At 44.2% G+C, this 14,785-nt stretch overlaps 1 protein-coding gene across 6 annotated transcripts in view; it reads right to left on the bottom strand.

Annotated features, from left to right (window-relative positions):
- The window catches only part of DPYD (dihydropyrimidine dehydrogenase), an 829,935-nt gene that overhangs the window by 294,326 nt on the left and 520,824 nt on the right, over positions 1–14,785 (bottom strand). The gene's annotated exons all lie outside the window — the stretch shown is intronic.

Below are 14,785 nucleotides of genomic sequence, written 5' to 3'. Positions count from 1 at the left end.
ATAATAATATGTTGGCCCTATACAAGTTATGCTACATCTGGTAATTTACTTTAGGATTCATCACCTAGCAAACGTAAGTAAGCTGTTTTAACATTTGTACATGTGACAAAGCTCATTTCTCATAAGTTATAAATTTAGCTCACTACAAAAAAAGGGCAATAGCGCTGCTATCCATAGGTGCTTAAACATAATCAATTGAAAGAGACATTGCTCTTTTAAATGAGGGAAAAGCAGATGTTAGAAACCCCCCCTCCTCTGCAACTATTGCTGCCTTGTGGACCTTTTAAAAATGTATTATGTTTTTCCCTTGAAATTTTGATTTGTCACTGGACTAAAATAAAAATAAGCTTCTTATTAAAACGCTCTTAAAGCATCAGATCCCATGCAATAAGAGAGTTAACAGTTGTAAACCCTGTCATGTCTGTGAGAAGCAGAGGAATTATCTTGTTATCAATTTAATAATGGAGCATTGAAGTAAATGATGCCATCCACTGACACCAGTAACACTGCGCTCCCCTAGGAAATTCAAGTCTGTAGAAACTGTCAATCTAGATGGATATGGACATATTAAACAATGTACCTTCAGTCCATAAATCTATTCTTTCGATGCTGCCTTACTAAAAAAAGATTCTGCATAGAGATAAAGACAAGTCATGCAGGATGTCTTGACATTACTGTCTTGTATTCCTGTTCACTTTCAGGAGGGAGAATAAAAAAAATACAGAGCAGGGCCAATAAGCAGTTTAACCATTCCTACCCTTCTTTTGTTCTGATTCATAACCTGCATTCAAAACTCAATTCTGCAATGGGGAGATCATATACAAACAAACCTTTAATAAATGAATGGAAATGGTAGATTCTGTTGTAACAAATTACTCATCTGCCTATGCCTAGACGCCTTCTTGGTTCTTTTCTTTTCTTTTCAACTGCTTGCTTGCCTGTCGCTTTGTGGTACTGTCCACTGCCTGCCCAGATTGAGATGTAACACTTCTTTGCTGCTCTTGTTTGTTTTTAATAAAGCAAATATCCTTCCGGCAGGCAAATAATCTCAGAAAACAGCAGCCCTGAATACAAGCACATTGTCGTTTGTTCACAGTGGGGCAGAGAACACAGAATGGGACTGGCAAACAACAAAGGCTAAAGCAGAGATGTTTCATCTGAGAGCAGGAAATGTGGAGCTTGCAACCATAATGCACTACAGCAACTCCCCTTGTGTTGCATCTCAGGTATTCCAAGAGAGAGAAAAAGAGAGAGAGAGAGTGCAAACCAGAGAAGATCAAGTGATGCCGATTGCAATCTAGCTACAAGGTAAGGTCCAAGCCGCTAAAAAGACAGCATTAAGGATTCCCAGCTTTAAAAAAAAAGTATTGGAAACTGAAAACAAAGAGTTTTCTAGCACCTTAAAGACGAGCAGATTATGGCATAAGGCTTTTGTGAAGGTGATTCCCACTTCATCAGATGCATGAAGTGTTATCCTAAGTTGCAAAGTTGTCCTGCGGGGGGAGGGACGGAATATGAGCAGTGAGGTCAAGGGGAAATGAAATGTAAAAAGGGCAGACAGTGACAATTATGCTAAAGCTTCATAGTGACAGTTCAGAAAGCCGTGTTGGCGCATTAGCAGGAACATCCTGGCATTGGGAAGCTAATTAATATGTGTGAAAAAACACATTATCCAGCTTCAAGCTACAGAACTTGAACTTCTTAATATTGTAAATTGTTCTTCAGTGGCTCCATACTGGAGTCTCCCTTTCAAATCCCTTCTTGAACATTAAGGCCAGTAGCAGAGCGTCCCGAGAGGTAGAAATGTTTTCCCATCTCTATCATGGTAACTATTGCAACAATTTCCAGAGGGTGTAGAATAGCTGTGTTAGCCTAAAGCAGCAAAACAACAACAACACAGAATCTTGTGGCAACCGTATTATGCCAAACGCTTTCATTGACCACAGTCCAGCACCATAAATTTGTTTCCTCTTTTTAAAATGCCACAAGACTTTTTGTTGCTTTTATTGTTAACAGCACTCTTTTTTCTCACATTCCCCCTCTTTCTTTGTTATAATTTCCATTCAGTGCCCTTCGTCTTCCTTTTTTTTTTTTGGCGGGGGAAATCTCCTCTACTGTTGAAATCTGCATGCATGATGCAAATTTGCCTTAAGCTGACTCTAATTCATCTAAGCTACTCTTTGTTAAAGCCTTCACTTCCTGCCTCCTCCATTTACTGTTGGCTGCAAGTTTGGTTTTCGCTTTGTTACCAAAAATCACTGCTTTATTTCTGATCTGTTTTTGGCAGCTCCTTGAAATATTTGCTATATTCTGCTCAGCCCCCGATTGTAATCTTTTGATGCAGAGCTATGCCATTTTTGTATATAAAACCAGGACTTAAATTGCTGCTAATCACTTCATAAACATCGGGCGGAAAACCTTTGGCCCCATTCAGATGTACATTGCTGGCTTGTGAAATCATAGTTTAGCAAGCAGGAAGATTGGGAGTCCACACTTCCCTCTTGACTTCTCCCTTGAACTGAATGGCTGTGTGTCCTATTTTACCAAGGACAGGCCTCTATTTGACTGAGTCCTCTATTGTAAGGCTCTTCAGTCTTAATAAAAAAAAAACCTAAGAAGGGTAGGCAGGGCCCTTGAATGGTTAGCACTTGGGTAACAGGCTGAGCAAGCACACAGGTTGCCTGGTCACGGTCTTCCTTGCTATAGGTGAGATGTATTGTATTTCTTTCTATGTTATAATTGTTGTTGTTGTTGTTTATTTCTACCCTGCCTTTTGGCCAAAAGGCCCTCAAGGCGGCTTACAAAAAACCAAATATAAAAATACATCAATAAAAACAATACAATTTACAATAGGCAATACATAAATAAATAAATGTGGGTAAGAGGAAGGATGGGCACAGGAGAAGTCCAAAGGAATGGATCTTGGGGGGAAAGACCTGGAGGAGAGATCCTTTCTCCATGTCGATTGAGATGATGGATTGGCGACACCATGCTACTCAGAGTGGATTTTAGTCCAGCCAATGTTAGGGTATTTGTTTCTAAATCTATATCTATACGTATAATGCATGTATATATAAAGTAGCACATGGACATTTTATTCAGAAATGGGTTCTCTTTTGTCCCCTTTTCTGGTGATGTGTAAGGGCAGTAGCAGATGATGCAGTGGGGTTTACCTGAACTCCCTCCCACTGCACTGCTGTTGCAAACCAGGATGGAGAGGAAGAGGGGCGAGGCAGCAGCAGGGCTGACATGGTGCAAATGTGCTGGCATGGCCAATCTGGTGGTGCTGCTGGTGCGTTTGATGACTTTGCCAATGCCACCGCCTCCCCCTTCCCCTCTCTGTCGTGAGATACAGCAGTGACACCGCTGGAGGGATGTCAGGTAGTGTGTACGGGACCACCTGCCCTTGACCAGCCCTGGCACAGGGACAACAATCCTGGTTAGTTTAAACTACCTTGGCCCATTATATTTGAAAATATTTTCTCCCTTTTGGGTCTAATACAAACTTGCAACACAGGCTCCCTCCTACATATATCCCAATCCCTACATACTACCTCATGAGTCATGTAAGTTTCTCTATTAATTCTGAAATGACATTCCTCAAATTATACCATGCCCCACACTGGGACTTCTATACTATGCCCCCAAAGCACTCCCCACCAAAATGTTTGCTTTGTTGTTTTGTTTAACATAACATCCTGTATGAAGAAGAGAACTACAATGCTTGCTGACTTATTTTGTAACACTTAAAAGCTGTTTTTCCTTATGCTATTGGACCGAGGCAACTGCAAACATTATATAAAAAGACCAATTCACTTTAAAACATTATTTTCTGACCTTTATCACTGCAGAATCTTGAATTATATTCCCAAAGTCAATTTCTCTCGTACATTCACAAAATAGTAGATTGCTTCACTGTTCCCCCCCCCCGCCATATTAGAATACCTGCAGCTTTTGATGAGTGCTAGATTGCTAAAGCTTCTTTCAACTATTGCCATACACTGGCAGTGCAGAAAAAAACCCATAGGCAAGGCGGGTGCCAGAGTTGAGGGAGCCCTTGGCAGGATGCCAAAGAAGGCTCTGGCCTAATGCCAACCAGGGCAGCTCCTATCCTGTCCACCTCCGTGCATTTTCTCTCCATCTACCCTGGCACCAGTAACTCACCTCAGTAGGTCTACCCCAAATGCATGTTGGTGGTGGGTGGGCAGTGGCACCACTTGTGAACGGGAGTCAACCTTGGCTTCCATCTGCGGTGGCTGCCTGCCATGTTAAATTACCCACTGCATTTTGGATAATTTATCATGGTGGGCAGCCATCAGGGATGGAAGCCAAGCTTGGGTCCCATTCAAAAGAAGCAATGCTGCCTGCCCACCACTAAAATATGCCTGGGCACCTGGAAGCGGAGGAGGTGGTGGCAGGGTTGGGCTGGGAGCGGTGATAAGAGGGCCTTTTAAGCCCCTGAGGGCCTCAGCCAATGCCTGACCATACTGACTCCTGACACCAAGCCTGTCTCTAGGGCTATGCACACTTTACTAAAAATGAGTTTGGATTTTTGTGGTCAATTTCATTTAATAATATAACAGGAGGTAGATTATACTCTGTTCCCAAAGTGGACAATTTCCTCCCTCAAATGCAGCATTTCACAAGGAATTATAGGAGACTTTTGAAACAGACATTTATAGCAAGCATGGTGTGTGTGAACTAGATATTAGTGAAAATTATTTAGGGCCTGACAATCTATCAGTACACTGGCTACCACTGCCCCTCAGTATTATGATGCTTTGTGGCTCCCACCAGCTATCCCTTTCTCCTACCAATGCACAATGAATGCAGGAACTTGTGGTTCTTGAGAGAGCTTGTCTCACTGGGAAGTACAAATCTCTAAAAATACAAACTGCACAAGCACCCTCTCTCTATGCTAGATAATGGCCTGGGACAGCATTAACTCACTATTCAGAATGTTGCTTGTTGTGCTTAACACTGCTTCTGATTGGTTCCAGCAACTCCTGCAAGATCTGGAGAACAGGGACATGGATCAATATCCTCAAGTATGAACTACAGTTTAGCGTCAATTCCTCCCTCCTGTTAGTGGGATTGGAGGCAGCACCTCTGTGGATCTCCGGGCCCACCAGTAAAGTATACCTTACCCCCCATATTTGGGACCAGTCTGGAGAATTGTAGCTTAATGTCAGTTATGCAGCAGCAGAACAAGGGGATAGAGAGGATGTGGATCCAATGCTTGTTCCTAGCTTGACAAACTATGGCTTAGCAAGCTGAGAATGCACGTCTAAACTGACCCTTCTTTTTGCTGTTTCAGATCATTGCTGCTGAGGTCCAAAAGTCTGAAAGAAATAAGTACTGAAGAGGTGTGATCATAAGTGTTAAGGGCAAAACAGCAAAAACAACAAAACCGTGAAGATGCTCACTTGGAAGGGAAAGCAGAAAGAAAAGTTTATAACCATTTGTAGTTTAGCCACCCCCACTCAGCCAACCATGGAAAATTCTGAATGGCTTCCTGCCAATGTCTGATATTCGGCCACCCCACTTTGCCAACCCTAGCAGGGGCAGTGTACTTTTAAGGTATTGCCTTGGTATCGAGGGAACAGGAAAGGCCAAGGCACAATCAAAAGAGCTAATGGAAAATGGTTATGTCTAGTTTTACAATATTTCAAACACCTAAACTATAACCTGCAGCAAAAAACTTAACAACAGGGTGCTGACACCATATTGATTCTTAAGACTACACGTTGAAAAATAGGTAGGCAGAAGGTAAAGAAAAAGGTAGGCAGAAGGCAAAGAAATCCCTCAGGTTTTTCCCTTCCACTAAGCATTTTCTCCCCAGTATTTTTATTTTAAAATGAAGCACAAGCATCCGGGGCAGCTGATCCATGCACAAAAGCAAGGAAGCAGGAACAACACCTTCTTCTTTTACCACTGCAGCCAGGGATGGAACTTGTGGCCTTCCAGATGTTGATGGACTCCAGCTCCCATCATCCCTCACCATTGGCCATGCTGGGTGGAGCTGCCTCAGATCACTGTAAGATGATTTCCTCCCCCCCTCCCCCGAAGTGTCTTCACAGATATGTGAAAATGTCTAAGTGGGCCTGGAAAATTTCTTCTTATAAAAAGTGTTTTTACCTTGCTCAAAGTCCTTAAATGCCTCTCCCAAGGAAGACTCTCCAAGGAATTTCTCTTAAGGCAAAATTTGGTGGCAAAATCCAGTATCATCTCCTTGTCTAGACACCATGTCAAGATAAGACTTAATGTTGTGTGCCATGCATATGCTTAGCATCTAACTCTTATCAGAGCCAAACCAGGTGTGACAAGCAGCCACACTTGTTTTATCATGTACCCACCCCATTCACATATAAAACAAGGGAGGTCTGATTTTAAACAAAAGGGGCATCTAAGTAAGGAAACTTACCCGGTTTTCTCCCTCACTTTACATCACTAATGGCCTACCCCTTAGCCACATTGAGACCTTTCCCTCAGGCGGTGGACTGGGAAAGGTGGCCAATGTGCATGTCCTTCACCTGGTCCAGCCCTCACTCACTGCCATTTGCTCCTCTAAGGGCACTGCCCCTGCTTTGCCCCTGCAGCAAAGTGGTCACCAACACTACTACAGGGCTCACAACTGGTGCACATCATCCATATCTTGCTCTGAAGAATGTTCCTTCCTCAGAGTATGGTGCTGCCACTTGGTCATGGTAAATACTGTTTAACAGTAGTAAACGTTAAACTTTAAAGTCTAACAGCTAACTACTCTTAGGGCCCCTTCAGACTGGGTTTTGTGTGTGTGTGTGTGTGTGAGTGAGGGGGGGTTGTATTGGACATTGGCACAATAATAGTGCATCAGTGGTGAATTTATACTGGACCATCCACACATCATTTCACTTAATTAGTTGTTCTGCAGTTTTCTCCCAATGTTATTGCATTATTACCATCTGGTGGGGCACTCCCGCACTGAGCACAACAAAAATAAACTGGAACACTTTTTATATAAAAAAATTACAGCAGGAAGTTGCGGGATATGTACAGATTAGAAACAAAAGCAGTACGTCCACCCTGAAACTTTTGCAGGTGCAAACAGCACTGGAAGCAGGATCACTTACAACCACCCTGATGCCACCATGAACGCACAATAAAAGGGGAGTCTGGTAGGGGCCCTTAAACTTTAAACAGCATTTGTTTTGTACTCCCTCTCCCCAAGAGGTCTTCCACTCCGATGTCACTAGAGCAACGCAGGATCAGACCCAGGAGCGGTCAGGGTGGCGCTGCTCACCTGGCTTCAACAGCAAGCAACGCTGCCACTTACCAAGAGGGGGACGGGTGAGGCAATGGGGAGCTCAATGTAGTGCATGTGTGGTGGCGGGAGCATCAGATTAGCTCTATCACTGCAGCCAAACTGTGCTGAGTTCGCCACAGCTTTGTCCCTCCCCTCTTTGTAACTGGCAACAACACTCATCATTGGGAAGCCTGGTGAGCCATAGCCCATCCGGCCCTCCCTGCCTCACCCATTGCTACTGACCAGACCGTGGTGAACTTCTATCCCACTGAAGTAATTTAGGAACTAGATCATAAATAACAATTAATGCGATTCCTCTCACTGGGTTGCCTAAAACCCTTGCTTTTGAGTTACAGAGCTACGGCTAGATCAGGTTGGATATAGGCGCTGGGACACAGAGTATTCCTCTTAAGGTGCAGTCATACGTTCAATACAGCATGTTTCTGTGTTCCTTCCTAAGCATTCGACACCCTCTGAGATTGTACTGGCAGGCAACACAAGTGGAAACAAAACAGACAAGGAAGATAATATTGCAGAGTCTGACGGGAGAAAAGCATACGTGGATATTACAGGCAAAAGGGCAATATAACTGTCTTATAAACCCTTGTTCAAACCACACAAACCGTACAAATGTTTCCCTGGCCCATGTGGATGTAAGGGGATTTAAAAAAAAAATCCAAGAAGTTGCGTAAAGCCAAGCTCTTTTAGAAATAGGCAGGAATTACATTGTTTTTAAAGGCTGGGCAGGGAAATTGACACTTTGGTGCACCCGCCTTGCCTTGACACAATTTAAAAAGAATAATTAGACTACCAGCCCCTCAAAGGAAAAAGAACACACAGGAAAAGCATGGCCACATTTGCAAAGGAAGCTTGCATTTTTGGCATCCTTCTACACGTTTGAACATAACACACACCCCTACCCACTCTCTGGCCCAAACTGATAGCTATGCACAAGCTGGGTTTGCAGCCCCATCTGCTTTCTTCCCCAAATATTCTGCACTTCATCTGAGACAGCATTTGCTCAGTACTAGAAGCTGCTTTAAGTGCCAGGTCTAGGCTCAGGACGTATACAGACTAAAGCAAAGGAACTCTAAGCATGTGCAAACTGCTTTTCCAGCTCAGTAGCCTTAATCATCCTACATATCTTCCTCCTCCCCACCAAACAAAAGCTCAAGTGAAAAACACAAAGGAAAATTACAACCACACTTGGAATAAGAGGTGTGTGCTGCTAGTATCCTTCTGTGAAGAAGCCAAAGGCAAACAGAAGACATAAATTAAAAACATATGTGGTTGTTTTTTCTCAGACCTATTGCCCAGATACAGCCATTTACAGCAAAGCTTTACAGCCAGTCATGGACATTTTTCAATAAGGGCTTGTTAGGTCCCAACATCTGTGAAGTATTTAAGGGCTTCAAAGCATGTGCAGAGTACCTTTAGTCAAAATTATATAACCCTAATTAACTTATGCCTAATTTGTCAAGAAATATGGAAAACTAAACAATGGCTTAGAATGACTTGAAGCGTTCAATATATACCCCAATTCCAAAGAAAGGGGATCCCAGGGAATGCAGTAATTATTGAACTATTGCCTTAATATCCCATGCAAGTAACTAATGCTCAAGATTCTACAACAAAGGCTCTTGCCATATATGGAGCGAGAAATGCCAGACGTCTAAGCTGGATTAGGAAAAGGAAGAGGCACCAGAGATCATATCGCAAACATACGTTGGATAATGGAACGGACCAAGGAATTTCAGAAGAAAATCACCCTGTGTTTTATAGATTACAGCTAAGCCTTTGACTGTGTAGATCATGAAAAACTATGGAATGTTTTAAAAGAAATGGGGGTGCCACAGCATCTGATTGTCCTGATGCACAACCTATACTCTGGACAAGAGGCTACTGTAAGGGCAGAATATGGAGAAACCGATTGGCTCCCAATAGGAAAGGGTGTGAGACAGGTGTGTATTTTATCACCCTATTTGTTTAATCTGTAAGCAGAACATGTCATACGGAAAGCGGGAATGGACCAAGATGAAGGAGGTGTGAAACTGGAGGGAGAAATATCAATAATTTAAGATATGCAGATGATACCATACGATTAGCAGAAACCAGTAATGATTTGAAACGAATGCTGATGAAAGTTAAAGAGAAAAGCACAACAGCAGGACTACAGCTGAACATCAGAAAGACTAAAGTAATGACAACGGAAGATTTATGTAACTTTAAAGTTGATAATTAGGACATTGAATTTGTCAAGGATTATCAGTACCTCAGCACAGTCATTAACCAAAATGGAGACAATAGTCAAGAAATCAGAAGAAGGCTAGGACTGGGGAGGGCAGTTATGAGAGAACTAGAAAAGGTCCTCAAATGCAAAGATATATCACTGAACAATAAAGTCAGGATCATTCAGACCATGGTATTCCCAATCTCTATGCATGGATGTGAAAGTTGGACAGTGAAAAAAGTGGATAAGAGATAAATCTACTCATTTGAAATGTGGTGTTGGAGGAGAGCTTTGCGCATACCATGGACTGCAAAAAAGACAAATAATTGGGTGTTGGAACAAATTAAACCAGGACTGTCACTAGAAGCTAAAATGATGAAACTGAGGTTATCATACTTTGGACACATCGTGAGAAGACAGGATTCACTATAAAAGACCATAATGCTGGGAAAAACAGAAGGAAGTAGAAAAAGAGGAAGGCCAAACAAGAGATGGATTGATTCCATAAAGGAAGCCACAGACCTGAACTTAAAAGATCTGAACAGGGTGGTTCATGACAGATGCTCCTGGAGGTCACTGATTCATAGGGTCGCCATAAGTCGTAATCGACTTGAAGGCACATAACAACAAAGTAGATTTAAAGCCTGATCCACAATGCAGCTGCACAGAGCAGCACAGCAGGGTGCCATACATAAGCCCCAGCAGACAACTGCCGTCCCTATGGCTCAGAGACTTCTCAGCCTCACCATGCTGCTCCTTCCTGCAAGCCAAGAGGAGCCGTTTTAGTGGCCCTAGCAGTGTTTTAAATCAAGCCCAAAGATTCCTACCTTATTCTCATGAAAAGTGCCACTTAAGTCAATTTCAGTTACAAATGTAGAATTTAGGATTGTAGAATGCAGGATTGTAGGTGTAATATTGTACTATTTAATGCCCATATTCTATAGACTTGTTAGTAGGGTGCCACACACATCTTCAGTTAGAGTTCCTAAGGATCTACCAAAATACTAAGCAGCATGATAATAAATATCACATCAGATCTCAACAAATCCATTCTTCACCAAGTCAAGGAGCAGTACACCTGTATCAAATATAACAAGTGATGCTTCCTTGTGTGTGAGGGGGGGAGAGAGCAAGGCGAGAGAGCAAGCAGGGGGCAAGAGAGCAGGGGATGGGGGCCAGTAGGTGAGTGGGGGTGGGCAGGCAGGCAGGAGGAGGGAGTGGGGGTGGGAGCAGCAGAGCAAGCGAGCGGGGGCAGGGTGAGAGAATGAGGGTGAGGGTGGGGGTGGCATAGTGAGTGAGCAAATGAGTGGAGGGAGAGAGCAGGGGTGGGGGGCAGCAGGGCCACTGAGCAAGTGGGGGGCAGAGAGAGGGGGTAGAGGTGGCAGGAAGAGTGAGTTAGCAGGTACAAGTGAGGGGAGAGAGCAGGGGTGGGGGTGGCAGGGTAAGTGAGCAAGTGAGCAAGCGGGGGCAAGCAGGGACAGAGAGAGAGGGTAGAGGCAGCAGGATGAGTGAGCGAGTGGGGGGCAGGTGGGCGGAGAGAGCAGGGGTGGGGGTGGCAGGGGGCAGAGAGAGCAGGGGTGGGGGTGGCAGGGGGCAGAGAGAGCAGAGGTGGGGGCGGCAGGGGGCAGGCAACAGTGTGAGGGGGACTGGCAAGCAGGTGGGAGGGAGGGCAAGCAGGCAGAGGCAGGGCGAGCAGGCAGCAGGGTGAGCAGGCAGCAGGGTGAGCAGGGGGCAGCAAGATGAGCAGGTGGGGTCAGCAGGGCAAGTGGGGGGCAGGTGAGCAGGTGGGGGGCAGGGTGAGTAGGGGGCAGCAGGCCAAGCATGGGGCAAGCAGGTGGAGGGGCAGCAGGGCAAGTGGGGGCAACCAGGTGGCAGGGGGAGGGGTGGGCAAGCAGGCAGGGGGCAGCAGGGTGAACAGGGGGCAGGTGAGCAGGTGGAGGGGCAGCAGGGCAAGCAGGGGTGGGCAAGCAGGTGGCAGGGTGAGTGGGGGGTGGGCAGGTAGGCAAAAGAATGGGGGTGGGGGCAGTAAGGCGAGTGAGAGAGCAGGTGGGCAGGCAGGCAGGCAGGTGGGGAGCGAGGGAGGGCGAGCGGAGATCCACCATCCCAGAGCTTGGAAGTAATTAGTTACAAGTCACGAATTACTTGTAATTCATTACTTTTTTGAGTAACGAGTGGGTAATTCCTTTACATTTTGATTGTAATAGAACTAGGAGTAATTTTACTACTTTTGTAAGGTAATTGTAACGTTTCCAGAATTACTTTTGGGCATTACTGGGGGGAGAGCAGGGGAAGTCTTCTGCTCCTCTGATTTGTGGATGAAAATCATGTGCCTCAAACTGGGCTTCTGTGCAGTGTCACTCTTTCCACATGCTCTGTGGATGGGTAGGAGGCGACGAGGGAGGAGGCGGAGAGTGAGATGGGGTGGAGAGTGGTGGTGAAGAATGGAGTGGAGGGGGAAAGGATCCGGAGGTCAAGAACATGGATAAAGGAGGAGAAGGAGACAGCAGCAGAATGGAGATAAAGAACTGTGGAGGTGAAAGATGACAACTTGTGTGTGTGTGTGTGAGAGAGAGAGAGAGAGAGAGTGAATACTGTGTTTGCACTTGGCACACAAAGTGGCCTCCACCACCCTCTCTGGCTACTGTGCTGCATTTGCAATATTTTAACTTTTTTGCATCTCAGGAAAAAATGTTTGCTTGAGTGAGTGTCCTCTAGCTGGTGGCAGGGCAGGGTCCGGGAGGTGGTTAAGTGAGAGAGATTATGCTAGCTGGCTGGGGGGGGGTTGCACTTGGTTTGATGTGCAAAGATCTGAGTAGTGGCCTCAGCCTTCCTCCCCACCACCCTTACCAGTGGAGAGACCACCATTGCTATCTTATGGATAAAATAATTATTCTACTATCTCTGTATGTGTTTGTTTATTTTTAATGTTGTTTTAGGCTACTTAGATGTGCAGCAGCCAAGGCCAGCACCTTGTAGGCGGTTTTTTTTAAGTAACTGAAATGTAATTGTAGTGATTACTTTGGAGGAAAAGTAAAGTAATCAGTTACTTTCAGAGCAATAATTATTACTGTTTTGGGCCATGTAACTGTAACTGTAATTTATTACTTTTTAAAAGTAATCTTCCAAACTCTGCACCATCCAGAGTGTCTGGAGTTCACTCCTGCAAGCCGGAAAGGGTAACACACAAACATGCACATTGTCGTCACTCACCTCCACAGCTCTTCACCTCCATTTTGGTGCTGCCTTCTCCTCCTTCATCCTTGCCCTCTGGCTTTCTCCCTCCACCATCCATTTTCATAGCATTTTTTCCCTCTATCTTCGCTCCGTGACCGACTGTCTGGCTCTCCACTTTCTCTCTCGTGCCTCCTAACACAGGGCATGAGGGAAAAGCAACACCAGGGAAGTGCTTCTGGCACATGTCTTTTGTCCACCAATCAGAGGAGCAGGCCAAACAAGAGATGGATTGATTCCATAAAGGAAGCCACAGACCTGAACTTACAAGATCTGAACAGGGTGGTTCATGACACATGCTCTTGTAGGTCACTGATTCATAGGGTTGCCATAAGTCGTAATCGACTTGAAGGCACATAACAATTTATGCCCATGTAGAAACAGGGAAAACTTGGGAATGCTTGGAATAAACTACACACAAAACTGGTATCCAGGCTTGACTCCCTTTTCCCACTTCCTCCTGAGGAATAAACAGTTTTGCTGTATTCTGTTAACTATAAGTGTGTGTTTTAAGAAGTTTGTCTTGAGCAGTAGAGGGAGAGAAGGGAGAGCATGTAGGAAAAAATATGTAGACAATGTGACTGGATGTTATGAATAAAGATCTCCTTGAGAATCGCTAGAATTTATTTCTCATGGATAAAAGGACAAGTACAAAGTAATTCATACAGCAATTAATAGCGAATGAGAAAACTAAATATTTCTAATACATGTTTCTTTACAAACTAAATGTAACAAATATTTTTCACCTGTCCAGTCTTCTCTCACATTCTTATTTCTCAGTCCATTGCCTTTCTGTAGCCATCCTTCAGCCCCATTGCCTCCTACCCCATAGCCCTCTTACAGTCTTCAGTCTATACTACTCTTTCCCTAGAGCACTGTGGGGATTAAATTCCAGCCAATCTGACAACTTTCCCTTCCCTCACTGAAGTTGAACTACAAACATTTTGAGCAATGAGAAGGTATGTGCATATTCCCTGCTATCATACCATCTTAGCAAATTAGCATTAAGAGAGTTCACTTCCATGTGTGCCACAATAATGAAGTCTTTTTCTATTTTATCTCGTAAGTTCTGCCTGTATTGTCTTAGGAGATTCCACATGCCATTATCTCATGAGCATTACCAGTTCAATATTATTTTTGAATTTCATCTTTTATCAAATAATCAACAGATAGGCCTGTCACAGAAGTGTTTTAAAATACACCACAAGCTACACCGCATATCAGCATTGATTTTTGTCCTCAAGAAACCAGTATTGTGATTTCAAAGCTAAAATGGACAGTTACTAGATTAATGGATTCCTGCAGCTCATAGACAAAATGGCCAAAAGAGAGTAGCAGCCTCCTTCAATATGATTTTTATGAGAGAATAAAGCCACAGAAAACTAGGGCTGAGTGAATATGACTGTGAATCCCCTCTGCATACCTCAGCATGCTAAAAACATTCCCCCTTCCTACAGCCTATTTTCCCTCCCCTCGCAAGAGTCAGGAAGAATGGTTCCATACTGAATGTGAACTGGGGCAGGGGGAGAGAAAGATTTAAAAAGCAGCAGTGATGGAAGCAAATGTTTTGGAATAGGAGATTGAAAGTAAATGCAAACTCCCTCTAAAATTACCAAACTCATCATAAGCTCACCTGGTAAGTTCCAAGTAAGCTTACCCTTGTGAAAGGGAGGGAAACGGGGGTAGGGACGACTGGCTGATAACAGCATGGTTTTTAATGCTCCTGGCATGCTCAGATGCATCACTGTCCTTAGGATACATTGAAATTATAGTTTCCTGTGCATTCTAGTACCTTATTCATTGAACTGGGAGACAATGGAAACTACCATTCCTATGCATCCCTCTGGCCTTCAGGAAGAAGCCTTCAAGGCCTCTGCTGTTACTTTCCTTTCCTGCCAGTCCAACCCCTTGTTAACACATGCCTGCCCCCTGGGTCATACTTTCACACATGCACATGTCTATCCAATTGGCACATTTTATGAGATCTTTAACTTAGGACACTTCCAGAATGTCAATATTTCCAGGTGGGATTCAGTCAT

The sequence above is a fragment of the Rhineura floridana genome, chromosome 6 (genome assembly GCF_030035675.1).
Source record: "Rhineura floridana isolate rRhiFlo1 chromosome 6, rRhiFlo1.hap2, whole genome shotgun sequence".
Lineage (NCBI taxonomy): Eukaryota > Metazoa > Chordata > Lepidosauria > Squamata > Rhineuridae > Rhineura > Rhineura floridana.
This window is presented reverse-complemented; position numbering and strand designations above follow the sequence as displayed.